This window comes from Poeciliopsis prolifica, unplaced genomic scaffold (genome assembly GCF_027474105.1).
Source record: "Poeciliopsis prolifica strain line A6 unplaced genomic scaffold, Auburn_PproV2 SCAFFOLD017, whole genome shotgun sequence".
Taxonomy (NCBI): Eukaryota; Metazoa; Chordata; class Actinopteri; order Cyprinodontiformes; family Poeciliidae; genus Poeciliopsis; species Poeciliopsis prolifica.
In genome coordinates this window covers 11,170,906-11,185,170 of record NW_026562392.1, presented here as the reverse complement: position 1 = coordinate 11,185,170, position 14,265 = coordinate 11,170,906, and positions in this window count along the sequence as shown.

Here is a 14,265-nt window from a genome sequence, read left to right as displayed (position 1 = left end):
AGCATGACTGTAAAAAACCAAAGACATGCAAAAGTGGTACATTTTGGTGCAAAGCATGTCCAAAATGTACCAACACAACTCTACAGTGAAAGTCATTTTCCTCGTAAACACTGTAAATTTAAAGATGTAATATATCAAAAACTTCATTTAATGTTGATCAGAACATCATTTAGTTACCTATCAAATCAAATTAATCATTTCATGTGTGAAAATCACCAACCATCCATAAAAATTAAAGAAAAACATTATTTTGCATGTAGAACTCCTTAATATTTTCTGCTGTTTCAATACTCAGTGAAGTTCGCGTAAATAAAAAAAGGTACTAAAACACAAATGAGACGTTTAATGTTTACATCAAAAAGTTACTCAAATTAAACAATTTGATGTTGAGCTAAAAAAAACTGATTACTAACAACTTGTCTTGCTCAACTTTTTTTCAACATTGCTGCACACTTCCTTCAAAAAACTAGCACAAAATGTCATTTTTTTCTTTGCTTCACTAATTTCTAAATAAATACTTACTCGAAAAACTGAAGCTCAGTTCAATTTCTTGAATTTTTTGAAGTAATCTATCCGACGTCTAACTCTTCAAATGGATGAATTCCTGTAGGAACTCGGCTCTTATTGACAAAAGTTCCAAAAGCGCCTGATGACAAGTCAGCTTATGTGACATCAGAATGCTCCACAGAACCTGCCCACAATTCATTTCTGCCTCTTTAAATTCATTTAAAGCATTTAAAAAATTAAGGTACGAAAAAAAAATTATCTTGTTAAATTAGTCAATCAAATCACTGCTCTAAACAAAATCAAGAAATGTTTACTTCCCTACTGGCATTTACATGCAGTTATTGCACAGTTTTTAGACATGTTTGATAAAAACATTTCCGTTATTACTGCAGAGCGCTTTCTCTACACCGACACACTGGATTGTACATTTCCTGTGATATTTACAGTTCAATATGCACGTTATGTACATTTTGACAAAGTTGTGCTACTTAGTTGCACATTATCAAAAAGTTTCTGCTATTCTTGTTATTGTTAGTCCTGTTTTCATATGCACTTCAAAGTTTTGGAACTATTGTGTGAACTTGTATCTAAATGCAGCTATAAAACTGAATAAATGTAACCCCAACTTTCTATATTTGTGTATGCATGATGGAGAAAGGGGAACTATTACATTGCTTATGGCAATGCAACAAAACCAGGGCTTTTTGGGAGGAGGTTAAGAAAATAAGAATTATTTAAAAAGATATTTCAATGGATCCTGCTCAATTAAGAGAGAGACAGGACAAACAGCCATGCACAGGACAATCCATGACAAACACAGAAGTCCAGCAAACAGTTCACCACTGGAGTTTAGATCAGCAGGGCCATTCCTCCCAACCACATCCCTCCATGTCTCACTGACATTGCCCCGTTGCAGACCCCAGTAGAACAAATGAATACCCTAAGAGGCACACTCCAGTACCCCGTACCAAAAAGGGTGGGTAATCTGAACTGTTGTTTGGCCCATAAGGACAGACAACGGTCAGAACCCTGAACCTCATGCACTCCAGTGTGCATGAGGAGCACACTGGAGCCCCTGATGAGTGTGCACACATGCATGTGCATGAGGGGCACATGCATACTGGAGCATGATGAGTGTGCCACCCTTTCTGGAGTGCCTGCACGTTGGGGTAAACGCCAACGTGCAGGCACCAAGATGGGGACACATAACTGCATGATGGGCACACTGGAGCCCCTCATGCACACTGGAGCATGAGTGTGCATGAGGTGCACACTCATGCACATGCATGCTCCGGCACATGCACACTGGAGGCATGAGTGCCTGTGTCTGTGTGTGTGGACCTTTTGTACTGAAGAATCTCAGAGTGTCTCCTGGGAACCAGAAGAACCGGGTTCAGGGTCCTCATTGTAAATAGGAGGACCCCGCATGCAGTCCAGTGTTCACGCGGGGCACACTCAGCACAGCATGCCCCTCATGCATGTTCATGAGGGGCACCTGCAGTCCTGTGTGCACAAGGGGCACACAGGAAGCACTTTTTCTTCCAGTGTGCATGAGTGTGCCACAAGAGAGGGAGGAAGTTGGGGAAACAATATTGGGAATGTAACCCAGGGATACATGAATGATGGCAGCTTTGTGGGACAGTGCGATGGCTAAAACATCCTGGGAAATCTACAAAGGCCCAGCAATGTCCTGGATTCAGAAGAGTTCTTCCCTAAAAACAAAACAAAGTTTTAGGTGGGGTACCAAGACTAAGAGAAAAGAAAATCATAAAGCCTAATGTTATATCTACAAGAAACACCACTTTTCCTAATATTTTTTTAATGATCTGATTATCATTCAGACCTTAAGGAGCAGAAAGAGAGAGAGAACAGTAAGCAAGAGCGAGAGAAGGGATAGCACAGGAGGAGCCGTTGTTTTAAGAAGTTTCTAGAAGTGAGTAAAACTTGTCTTCAAGAGAAGTTATGCAAGCTACCAGTACATAGTCAAGTTTCGGCTAGAAACTGTCTAACTGTGTGTTAGTTTTCTTGGTTGTATATTCACTCTAAAGTTAGAGCAAAGCTGTTGCTACAAAGGACTTTTGTAAGCAGCTGTGACTGTTAGAGTAGCACTTAAAACGTTACAGAAGGTCGTTACCGGACTGGTTAACGAGGACCTTGACTCCAGATAGTCACTGTGAGTGCCCGTGTCGCTCAGAGTACCTCTGGCACCGAGGGAAAGGAGAGTATACTTAATATATACTATACTAGAGGGACGTCGATGTGGAGAGCACATGAAGGCCACACAACTGCTTTTTCCCTGAGCTACTGTTTTTGGATGGTTTAGAGGGCTCGCTGGACACTGGTGAAGTATCGCTTGGATTCGTTGGAGAACAAGGTACTGAGTTGACAGTCAATATCTGGACTGTTGAGTCGGAGGGAATCCTGATTCCTGAGCATCTTAACAGGCCTGCAAAGTAGATAGTATTTGCTGCCATATTATCTTAGTTTACAATACTGGGTTATATAACTAGTGTTTACCCTGTATGAATTTACTGTTCTGTGGAATAATGTTTATTTTTTCTGGTTTGTCTAAACCCTAAACCTGTCATTTCCTTATTTTATTATTATTTTTGCCTAATTAAAGGAAGGTTATTATAAACCATTTTGCTTGGTATGTAGTACAACTCACTTTAGCAGAGTTCAGGGCTGATCGAACCAAAATACTATAGAGAAAATAAGAGAGTATACAGAAACATAGAATCCAAACCCCACTTATTTCCAGAAGTGTGTAAGTGAGGACTACATCTGTCCAGTTCATAAAACAGAGAAAAATAGACCCTAAAAGGTTTGTCACATCAGAAACTGTGTATTCCCTGAACTTCTGACTGTCTGCCAACATCTATCTCACGAGATACAATGAGGGGATTCAGCCCTTCTTCACAAAAAGGTTTAAAGTACACTTGGTTAGTAACATCTTTTTTTCTACATATCCACACCTGGATGAGTTATTCCTCAAATGTTGGACAATAAACCACACTTCAGGTATAGAACTGCTTGTTATACTCTGTCTGGATGAACTCAATGGCAGGTTTTTCCAGAAGATATACGAAATGAAAATGTCACAAAGTTTGAATGCAACTCAGCTGAATTACGTAAAAAATAACTTTTGACTCTAGAGGGACTTTAGACGGATGAGGTTAAAGCAGGACCTGAGCAGTGCTTTTCCGTATTTCCAGGGTGACATTGTTGACAACTTATTTAGCTTCCCTGAATACTGTGAAGCTAGTAAGTTTAAAAGGCAGAGCACCAAATAAATAATTTTATACTCTTGCATTGTATTGCTATAGATCAATAAACTTCAATATCATAGTTGTGTTTTATCAAACACATCTGTGTGCAAAACTCTTTCCACAATTCCTCAAACTTACTTATTGTCTTACTGTTTTACCACCTCTTCTGCTTTTGTGTCTTCAGTGTGGTTTTGGTCACTGAAGAACACATTTAACATGTCTTCCCGTTCTTGGTGCTTTCTTGTACTGATGTGATTCAAAACATGTATTCTGTGAACAATTACATCCTACTTGGAGGATCTCTGACGTTTCTTCTTGTATTTTGCAATTGTTGTCCAACAATTGGTCTGATTTGGCTATGAAAAATTTTTGCTAATGGCAATTATTAACAAAGTTAGTAATTTATATTAAAATTACATAGTCAGGGTACAACTGATTATTAATAAAACAATAGCCACATAGTCCCCATTATGGAACGAGGCAATGAAAATGGCTTGGTGTTAAAATAAAAATAAATAAATTCATGTTTCAGAACAGCAAAACTACACATGTATGTAACAATGATTCCCAACTCTGATATCCAGCATCACTGCAATGCATGTTTTAGATGAGTCTCCATTCCTGCAGACCTGATTGGGAGTTAATTCAAATTCCTGGTATTTGGTTTCCAACCCCAAATATTTGGGGTTGAGATACTAGCAGTAAAAAAAAAGTTGAGATACTAGCAGTAAAAACTAGACCAAAATTATTTGGTAGGATTTTGTGTTTTTGCAGTTTAGGCATTTGAACCCTGTAAGTCTCGATTTAGGAGTTAATGTAACTATTTTTCCCACCAAGACAACAAATAATACTATTGCAGACACAACATTCAAATGTAGAAATCTATGGTCTGTCCAGGGCAAATCAGTTAAAATTAGGCTTAAACTACTCTGGCCAATCAAAATCGTTTTTTTTTTATGTGTTTTACAGGAAACATGCTCAATCTGGACTGGTCTTTCACTACTCCAAGAAGCGTAACGGGAATGAAAGGATCATGTATCATCATTCCTTGCAAGTTTTCCTACAGCAAAGCCCAACCGAGTGGCCTCCAAGTTGTCTGGTACTTGTACCAAAGTAATGGACGCGCAGACGTATTCAACCAAAGACAATCAAATATTTTAAGCAGATATAATGGGATAACACATTTGACTGGCTCTGTGTCAGACCGCAATTGTAGTCTTAAAATAGGCCGGCTGGATATGTCTCACAATGAGGATAAACTCTATCCATGGGTTGATATCAACCCAATTACCTCCTACCACTCACAGGGACATTCGTTTTTGGATAGAAGCACCAAAATTATGGTTTCAGGTAAGAACACACACACACACATAATAAAATTCCCTTCTCACCCACCGCGGGTGTTTCTTATCCTCTGAGCTCGGGTCCTCTACCAGAGGCCTGGAGCTTGAGGGTCCTGCGCAGTATCTTGGCTGTGCCAAGAACTGCACATTTCTTAACTGAGATGTCTGATGTTGTTCCTGGGATCTGTTGTAGCCACTGCTCCAGTTTGGGGGTTACTGCCCCGAGGGCCCCGATGACCACAGGCACCACTGTGGTCTTCACCTTCCAGGCCCTCTCCAGTTCTTCCCTGAGGCCCTGGTATTTCTCCAGTTTCTCGTGCTCCTTTTTCCTGATGTTGCAATCACTTGGTATTGCTACATCTACCACAACAGCTTTCCTCTGTTGTTTATCCACTACGACAATGTCTGGTTGGTTCGCCATTACCATTTTGTCTGTCTGGATCTGGAAGTCCCACAGGATCTTAGCTCTGGTGTTCACCACCTTTGGGGGTGTTTCCCACTTTGATCTCGGGGTTTCCAGTCCATATTCTGCACAGATGTTTCTGTACACTATGCCTGCCACTTGGTTATGTCGTTCCATGTACGCTTTCCCTGCCAGTATCTTGCACCCTGCTGTGATGTGCTGGACTGTCTCAGGGGCCTCCTTGCACAACCTACACCTTGGGTCTTGTCTGGTGTGGTAGATCTGGGCCTCTATTGCTCTGGTGTTTAGGGCCTGTTCCTGGGCTGCCAGGATGAGGGCCTCTGTGCTGTCCTTGAGTCCAGCTTTTTCCAGCCATTGGTAGGATTTACTGATATCAGCCACTTGGGTTATTTGCTGGTGGTACATCCCATGTAGGGGCTTGTCCTCCCATGATGGTATCTCTGGCACTTCAACCTCCGTTCCCCGTTGTCTGAGACATTCACTGAGCACATTGTCTGTTGAGGCTTTGTCCCTGATGTATTTATGGATCTTAGTTGTTTCGTCCTGGACAGTGGTTCTCACACTCACTAGTCCTCTGCCTCCTTCCTTGCGGGGCAGAGGAACAAAGAAGGATTCTATAACAAAAACAAAGAAGGATTATATATATATATATATATATATATATATATATATATATATATATATATATATATATATATATATATATATATATATATATCCCCAGTCAACACTAAGCGCTAAACAACTAGTAGCTCAGTGTTCCAACATCCGCAAACGGCAACTGCTATCACAACTTGAGATTGACGAGATACAACACAAATGCTACGGCAAAAGGGAGGAACCCGGATGTCAGGACTCTGGGGACTTAACTACAAATCCCCACCCAGTGAGGGGATACACGGCCCCAATGAGCGAAACAGAGCTGAACGAGACAGCTGCTGACCTGAGAGAGAGAATCATGACCCGAATGACAACCAGGCCTCCCCGGCACCAATTACAACGGCTGAGTGAAGTACCATCTGAAAGTCTCATTGAGAATGTGAATGCAGCATTGAGAACGATCCCTACCAACACCATAACAGAAACCAATGAGCTGATCTACAACTCAGCATCAGTGATCCTTGAGATACTTGGCTATAAGAGCAACCATGAGACCCAATACCCACCATGGAAAAGACGGTTAGAGGCTAAAATCAAGGTAACAAGGAGGGAAGTGAGCCAACTGTCAGAGCTCCACAAGGGTGCAATGAAAAGACCAGTACCCAGAAAGTACAGGCAGATGCCCATACCTGAAGCACTCGAGACTGCCAAACAGAGGCTCCAAGCCTTGTCCAGCCGCCTAAAGAGATACACAAGGGAGAATGAATCCAGAAGGATTAACCGGCTCTTCTCCACTCAACCAGCTAAGGTGTACTCTCAATGGCAGGGTAACAATAACAACAGAGCAGACCCACCAAGGCTGGAGACGGAACAATACTGGAAAGGCATATGGGAAAGGGAGGCGTCCCACAACAGCAATGCACAGTGGCTGATCTCTCTACGAGAGGACCACAGCAACCTCCCTGAGCAAGCCCCGGTAACCATCACTGTGACAGATGTCCAAGAAAGAGTCTCAGGTATGAAAAACTGGACAGCACCAGGGCCTGACATGATCCATGCCTACTGGCTAAAGAAACTCACTGCTCTCCATGAGCGAATGGCAGCCCAAATGAACCAGCTGCTACAAAGTGGACTCACCCTGAATGGTTAACTGAAGGGCGGACAATCCTAATCCAGAAGGATCCATCAAAGGGTCCAGTCCCACCCAACTACCGACCAATAACCTGCCTCTCCACAACCTGGAAGCTCATGTCAGGCATCATAGCGGCCAAGATAAGCAAACACATGGATAAACACATGAGCACGGCACAGAAGGGTATCGGTGTAAATAGCAGAGGAGCCAAACACCAACTCCTCGTAGACCGCACAGTTGCCCGAGACTGCAAAACCCGACACACCAACCTGTGCATGGCTTGGATTGATTACAAGAAAGCCTATGACTCAATTCCGCATACTTGGATCATTGAATGCTTAGAGATGTATAACATCAACAGGACTCTGAGAGCCTTCATTGCAAACTCGATGAGGCTGTGGAAAACCACCCTTGAAGCCAACTGCAAACCACTTGCACAAGTGTCCATCAAATGTGGCATATACCAAGGAGATGCTCTGTCCCCACTACTGTTCTGCATAGGCCTGAACCCCCTCAGCCAAGTTATCAACAAGACTGGCTACGGATACAGACTCAAAAATGGGGCCAATATCAGTCACCTACTCTACATGGATGACATCAAGCTGTACGCCAAGTGTGAGCGAGACATCGACTCACTGATCCACACCACCAGGATCTACAGCACTGACATTGGGATGTCATTCGGACTAGAGAAATGTGGTCGGCTAGTCACAAAGAGGGGGAAGGTCATCCACACAGAAGGGGTCTCACTCCCAGAAGGAACAATAGCAGACATAGAGGACAGTTACAAGTACCTAGGTATACCACAAGCAAATGGCAACCTCGATGAGGTCACAAGGAAAGGAGCCACAGCTAAATACCTCCAACGAATAAGGCAAGTCCTGAGAAGCCAGCTCAATGGCAAGAACAAAATCCGTGCGATAAACAGCTATGCCTTGCCAGTAATCAGATACCCTGCTGGAATAATTAGCTGGCCAAAGGAGGAGATAAAAGCCACAGATATTAAGACCAGAAAGCTACTAACCATGCATGGAGGGTTCCATCCCAAATCCAGCACCCTGAGACTGTACACGAGCCGCAAGGAAGGAGGCAGAGGACTAGTGAGTGTGAGAACCACTGTCCAGGACGAAACAACTAAGATCCATAAATACATCAGGGACAAAGCCTCAACAGACAATGTGCTCAGTGAATGTCTCAGACAACAGGGAACGGAGGTTGAGGTGCCAGAGATACCATCATGGGAGGACAAACCCCTACATGGGATGTACCACCAGCAAATAACCCAAGTGGCTGATATCAGTAAATCCTACCAATGGCTGGAAAAAGCTGGACTCAAGGACAGCACAGAGGCCCTCATCCTGGCAGCCCAGGAACAGGCCCTAAACACCAGAGCAATAGAGGCCCAGATCTACCACACCAGACAAGACCCAAGGTGTAGGTTGTGCAAGGAGGCCCCTGAGACAGTCCAGCACATCACAGCAGGGTGCAAGATACTGGCAGGGAAAGCGTACATGGAGCGACATAACCAAGTGGCAGGCATAGTGTACAGAAACATCTGTGCAGAATATGGACTGGAAACCCCAAGATCAAAGTGGGAAACACCCCCAAAGGTGGTGGAGAACGCCAGAGCTAAGATCCTGTGGGACTTCCAGATCCAGACAGACAAAATGGTAATGGCGAACCAACCAGACATTGTCGTAGTGGATAAACATCAGAGGAAAGCCGTTGTGGTAGATGTAGCAATACCAAGTGATTGCAACATCAGGAAAAAGGAGCACGAGAAACTAGAGAAATACCAGGGCCTCAGGGAAGAACTGGAGAGGGCCTGGAAGGTGAAGACCACAGTGGTGCCTGTGGTCATCGGGGCCCTCGGGGCAGTAACCCCCAAACTGGAGCAGTGGCTACAACAGATCCTTGGCACAGCCAAGATACTTCGCAGAACCCTCAAGCTCCCAGGCCTCTGGTAGAGGACCCGAGCTCAGAGGATAAGAACCACCCGCGGGGTGAGAAGGGAATTAATATATAATCCTTCTTTGTTCGTCTCAGGTCCAGTTGGTTGACTTCACAACAGACACACTCATTGCTTTTATTTACCAACTCTCAAGAGCTTTGTCGTGGTTGGGCTGGAAAAATATGACCCTATGTGTGAGAGCTGCGTCAGTTGGTGTTCCTGGCTGACCAAACAGTCATGACGCTAACTATATCTTTTGTTTTTCAGCTGAGGGACCACTCGCAGGCAGTCACGTCTTGAAGATTTGTCTTTTTTTATCACTCTAGGTGGGTTCTGGTTATAAAAACATATGTATACATGTATAAAAATATATATATAGAAATGTTTTCCAAAAGTTATAACTGTTAACTGTTGGCTGCGATGGCAGTTATTTTACTGTTGGTTTTGTTGAAGTTATTTTGAAATGAGAATGTTTTGTTTTGATTTTAAGAAATTGTTAACTGTTCGATTTAACCTATACGATCACACACACACACACACACACACACACACACACACACACACACACACACACACAAAATGTAATAAAGAATTCTGCGGAGTGCTGGTGGAGCTGAGGGACCACTCGCAGGCAGTCACGTCTTGAAGATTTGTCTTTTTTTTATCACTCTAGAGAAAGTTACACTGCGCAGTTTTCACCACCCTCTGCAGCGCCTTCCGGTCGGAGACAGAGCAGTTCCCATACCAAACTGTGATGCAGTTGGTGAGGATGCTCTCAATGGTGCAGCGGTAAAAATTGGGCGTCCGTACTCTACTCTGACTCTACTGAACAATGGGACTTTTCTGCCTTTTATACTCATTACCAAAACAAACTCGAATGAAAGAAGGGAATGGCCATTTCCCCTCTTCCTGACGGGTTAGCCAATCAGAATGCTACTTCCCTGCCCACGACTTGACCATGAGCTCAGAGCGTGATCAATTAGCATACAGTACTTAGTCTCCTGTATCAATTAGCATACAGTACTTAATCTCCTGTATCAATTAGCATACAATACTCAGTCTTCTGTTGTCCATGATTCAATCAACATACATCACTCAACTTCCGGTTGTGCTTAAAATGTGTTGAAAATGTATAAAATGAGCATGAAACATACAATTTATCAAAGAACATAGAAAATTCTTATATCACTTGGGTCAACCAGGGAGAAGAAGAAAAACAAACATTTATATTGCAGGGCTAGGCCTCCAAGGTGATGACCTCAAATAAACTCCATTCATAATTCATTTGACAACTTTATTCTGCTTCACTTCAGCTCATTCATAATAAACCTAAAAACATGGGTAACAAAAACCAAACAAAATTTGATAATTAACGATATCCTTAATATGTCTTTACTGTTTTTTTGCTTAGTAAAAAAAACAAAAAAAGCTTATGAATAAAAACAAAAAAAGATGACATTTTGCATTCATTGCCCTTTTGATACTAAATGTTGCTATTTTGAAATAATTAAATGAGTCAATGTGATTGAAATGTGAAATATTTTACAGACATTTGCTCCGTTTTTAATAAAATGCTGAAACATCTTAGTGGATGACTGCTGAAATGAGTAAAACATTTACTCTGTGCTTACGACACCACACTTTCTGATTGGCTACCTGTAACAGTCAACAGGCTGCGTTCTCATTCCCAGTGACTGGCTGCGATAAAAGGGCCAAGACAATGTTGACTATCCCCGATTTTATGTCGGAGTTGTCCCAACACAACACAGAGTAGGTCAGAACATTCTAAGATTGTCTTAAGAGGAAAATGATGGCAGGAAATGGAAAATTGTGTCATTTGACACTCCCTCCAAACTGCCCTCTCCATCCCCAGTTTAATTGGCCGAAGAGTCACTTAAAATCGTAGTTTACTAAGATGTGTTTGTGAACAAACAGAGCTAAAACTCAAAGATTTAACTGACAGCACCAGATTGTGGTTGAGGTAACAAAACAGTCTAATTATAAATATTGTTCTTTGAACTCTTACTAAGTAAACATGCCAGCTTTGTATCTTCAGGCCAGTTCTAAATGTGATCAGCATTATATTGTGCTCTTGGATCGACGACATGATGACTTAATTTGGATTTAACAGAATTGCAAATCACTGACATTTTTTTTTAATTGTATTTTTTTTTTTTTTTTGGATTCTATAGTTTTGGGTTTAAGTATTGTCTTCAAGTAACTCAATTACACAGTAATATCTTATGTTTCCTGTCAACAGCTATGGTGCCCCAACCCCTAGTCTTAGAACGTTTTCTGAAGACAAACCCTGCACATGCCATGCAATGTTGCAGTTTCTCACATTCTGTTGTGTGTAGGTTGGAAGGTCTGTAAAATAGTATAGTTGTATCTTTGTCAGATGATGAATTGCTGCATATTTGTTGGCTCCATGTTGATGATACAAAAATATTCCACCTCACAGCATCCCAAATGTTCTTTAAAGGATTGAGATTTACTGACTTGGAGTGTTACGGGCACAAAGGCCATCAAAGAAGAATGAGTGGATACAACACCAGTAACCATTTGAAGCACTTTAGAGGCCTTTATTTTTAAAACACGAGTCAAGAGTATGTGGGCACCATCCCAGACATGTAGACAGAAGCCCAGGCATGTTGGCATATACCTGGGAACCACTGAACTGACATGTGCACGCCTCCTTCTGGCCCTCTGTCGTGTGCAGTTTTTCTTCAAACATGGACCCATTGGCCCCTTCAGGTGTAGGCAACTGCTCTAAGGTGTGGACCTCCTTCAAGTGTGGGTGAGTGGCTCCTCTCCAAGTATTGAGCCAGAACCTTCCATGCCTGTGTGTCTGTCTCAAATCTCCACTTGTCTCACACTGCTCACTCGTTGGCCATGTGGAACAGAAGCCCTTGGCCCAAATAGACCAAAGTCCCCATGTGACTTTAGGACCCTCACATTCTGGTACCTTAATGGAAGCACAATTAGCAGTCACAGGAGGGCATTGGAGTACAGTGAATTCATTGTCATTTTTATCAGTGAAGAAGATTACTGACTTTTTATAGGGAGAAACTTCCGTCAAAACCGTACTTGGGATAACTGCCTGTGTCCTAGAAATACCTGATTCCTTTGGTAGCCCTTCATTGAAAACCTTGAATCGCTCTTAGTCTGATCCCTCCCCAATGGCAGCCTGCCCTGGGAAGCCTCACTATTGGCTGAACCCCAAGACAAAATCTCCATCTGGGTCATGGGGATACTCAAACCCCTCCACCACGTTAAGGTGGCGATTCTGCGGAGGGGTCACCAGCAGATCGCGATGGATGTTTAATCCAAGGGATCCCCCATCCTAAGCAAGCACAAGGCAACAGTGGAGAGGAAAACTCCCTTTAAAAGGAAGAAACCTCCAGCAGAACCAGGCTCAGGATGAGCAGCCATCTGCCGAGGCTGGCTGGCTTCAAGAGGGCAAAAATAAAAAACACACAAACACAAAACTGTCAACAAACCTTCTGAAAGAAAGACAGATTCAATTACAATATTAGTTTACAATACACATGTTACAAAAGGTAGATCTGGGAAAGTCTATACAATAGATATTAACAGAAAATAGTCTGAACCTGTAGCAGTAAACTACCTCTCACTGGAATCAGTCCCGAAAGAATAACATGAAACAAAAAGTTAAACTTCAATATTTGTGAAAGAACTTAAAGAATTGTGTTAGTGCATCATTATCTACAAAATCATGTTGCTGTATTCCCATATCCTGGACAGACAATCTTTAATTTGATTAAGAGTATAAGTTTGTGTTTGAATATGTTAATGTTATCAGAAAGTTTATGTCGTTATGTTGTCAACCATGCAGCACATACTCACAGCTGAGGAGATTTTGGGCAGACCAATTAACCGAACAGCTAAAGTTTTATTGTGGGAGGAAGCCGGAGCACCCAGAGAGAACCCACAAATCCTACTTTTATTATTTCTGTGGGAGGAAGCCGGAGCACCCAGAGAGAACCCACAAATCCTACTTTTATTATTTCTGAGGGAGGAAGCCGGAGCACCCAGAGAGAACCCACAAATCCCACTTTTATTACGTCTGAACCTCTTTCTGAAAGGTAACAGTGCTACTAACTGTGCCATTGTGCTACTTACGGTTGACTGTGAGGACTTTTTGTGAGGAATTAAAATTAATTGTGTAAACATATACAAAAGAAATATATCAAAGGGTAAAAAAATATTTTTCTCCATATGTCATCCATTTCTCCTCCTCGTCATTTTGCAAGTTCTCCATGCACTCTAAAGTTATAGAGGCAGGTGTAGTCCGGATGACCCCAGTTGCTGTTCACCTTTAGAGTCACATGACGGAAGGAACCAACTTTATCGGCCTGTAAGGCAAGAGAGATATAAATTAGGGAGGTTAGATTGATAATCCATAGTTGCAAATAGATGATAGAAACAAAGGAGGTCTGTCTGATGGAAGCCTAGTTCAACTTTCCTTGCTGTAAATACATTTTGCATAGTTTATCTCAAGATAGCGAGGTAATTATACTGATATCTTGCTAACCAGAAAACAAAATGTTTTGTAGTAACACTGGGATTTTGTTGTTTGTTATACAGAGACAATAAAATTATTGTTTTGTGAAAAGTGTTGTGACTTTTTTACACTTTTATTTATTTTAAGTACAATTTGCATTTAAATGACTTCCTTACAATTGTATGTTGAGCATAATTTACATGATGATTATTATTAATTTAAATTAACATGATTGTAAATAATTACAAAAGCTACAGTGAAACATATTTAAGTGCGAGGCATGATTTATTTGAATAGAGGAAGTCTTTTATTTTGAAAACACTAAACCGGATGTGGTTCTGTATTTCGTCACTGTCTTGCTTCTGTGATTTTGGTTGCTAGGTAACAAACAGCTGTGATCAGCTGTCACTGTTTTCTCCTCAATAAAAACTGAACAGAAATGTTCAGTAAAAGAAATCCGAGTCTCCGTGTTGATTGAAGAATCTCCCACATCTTAATAATAAGAGGTTGACGT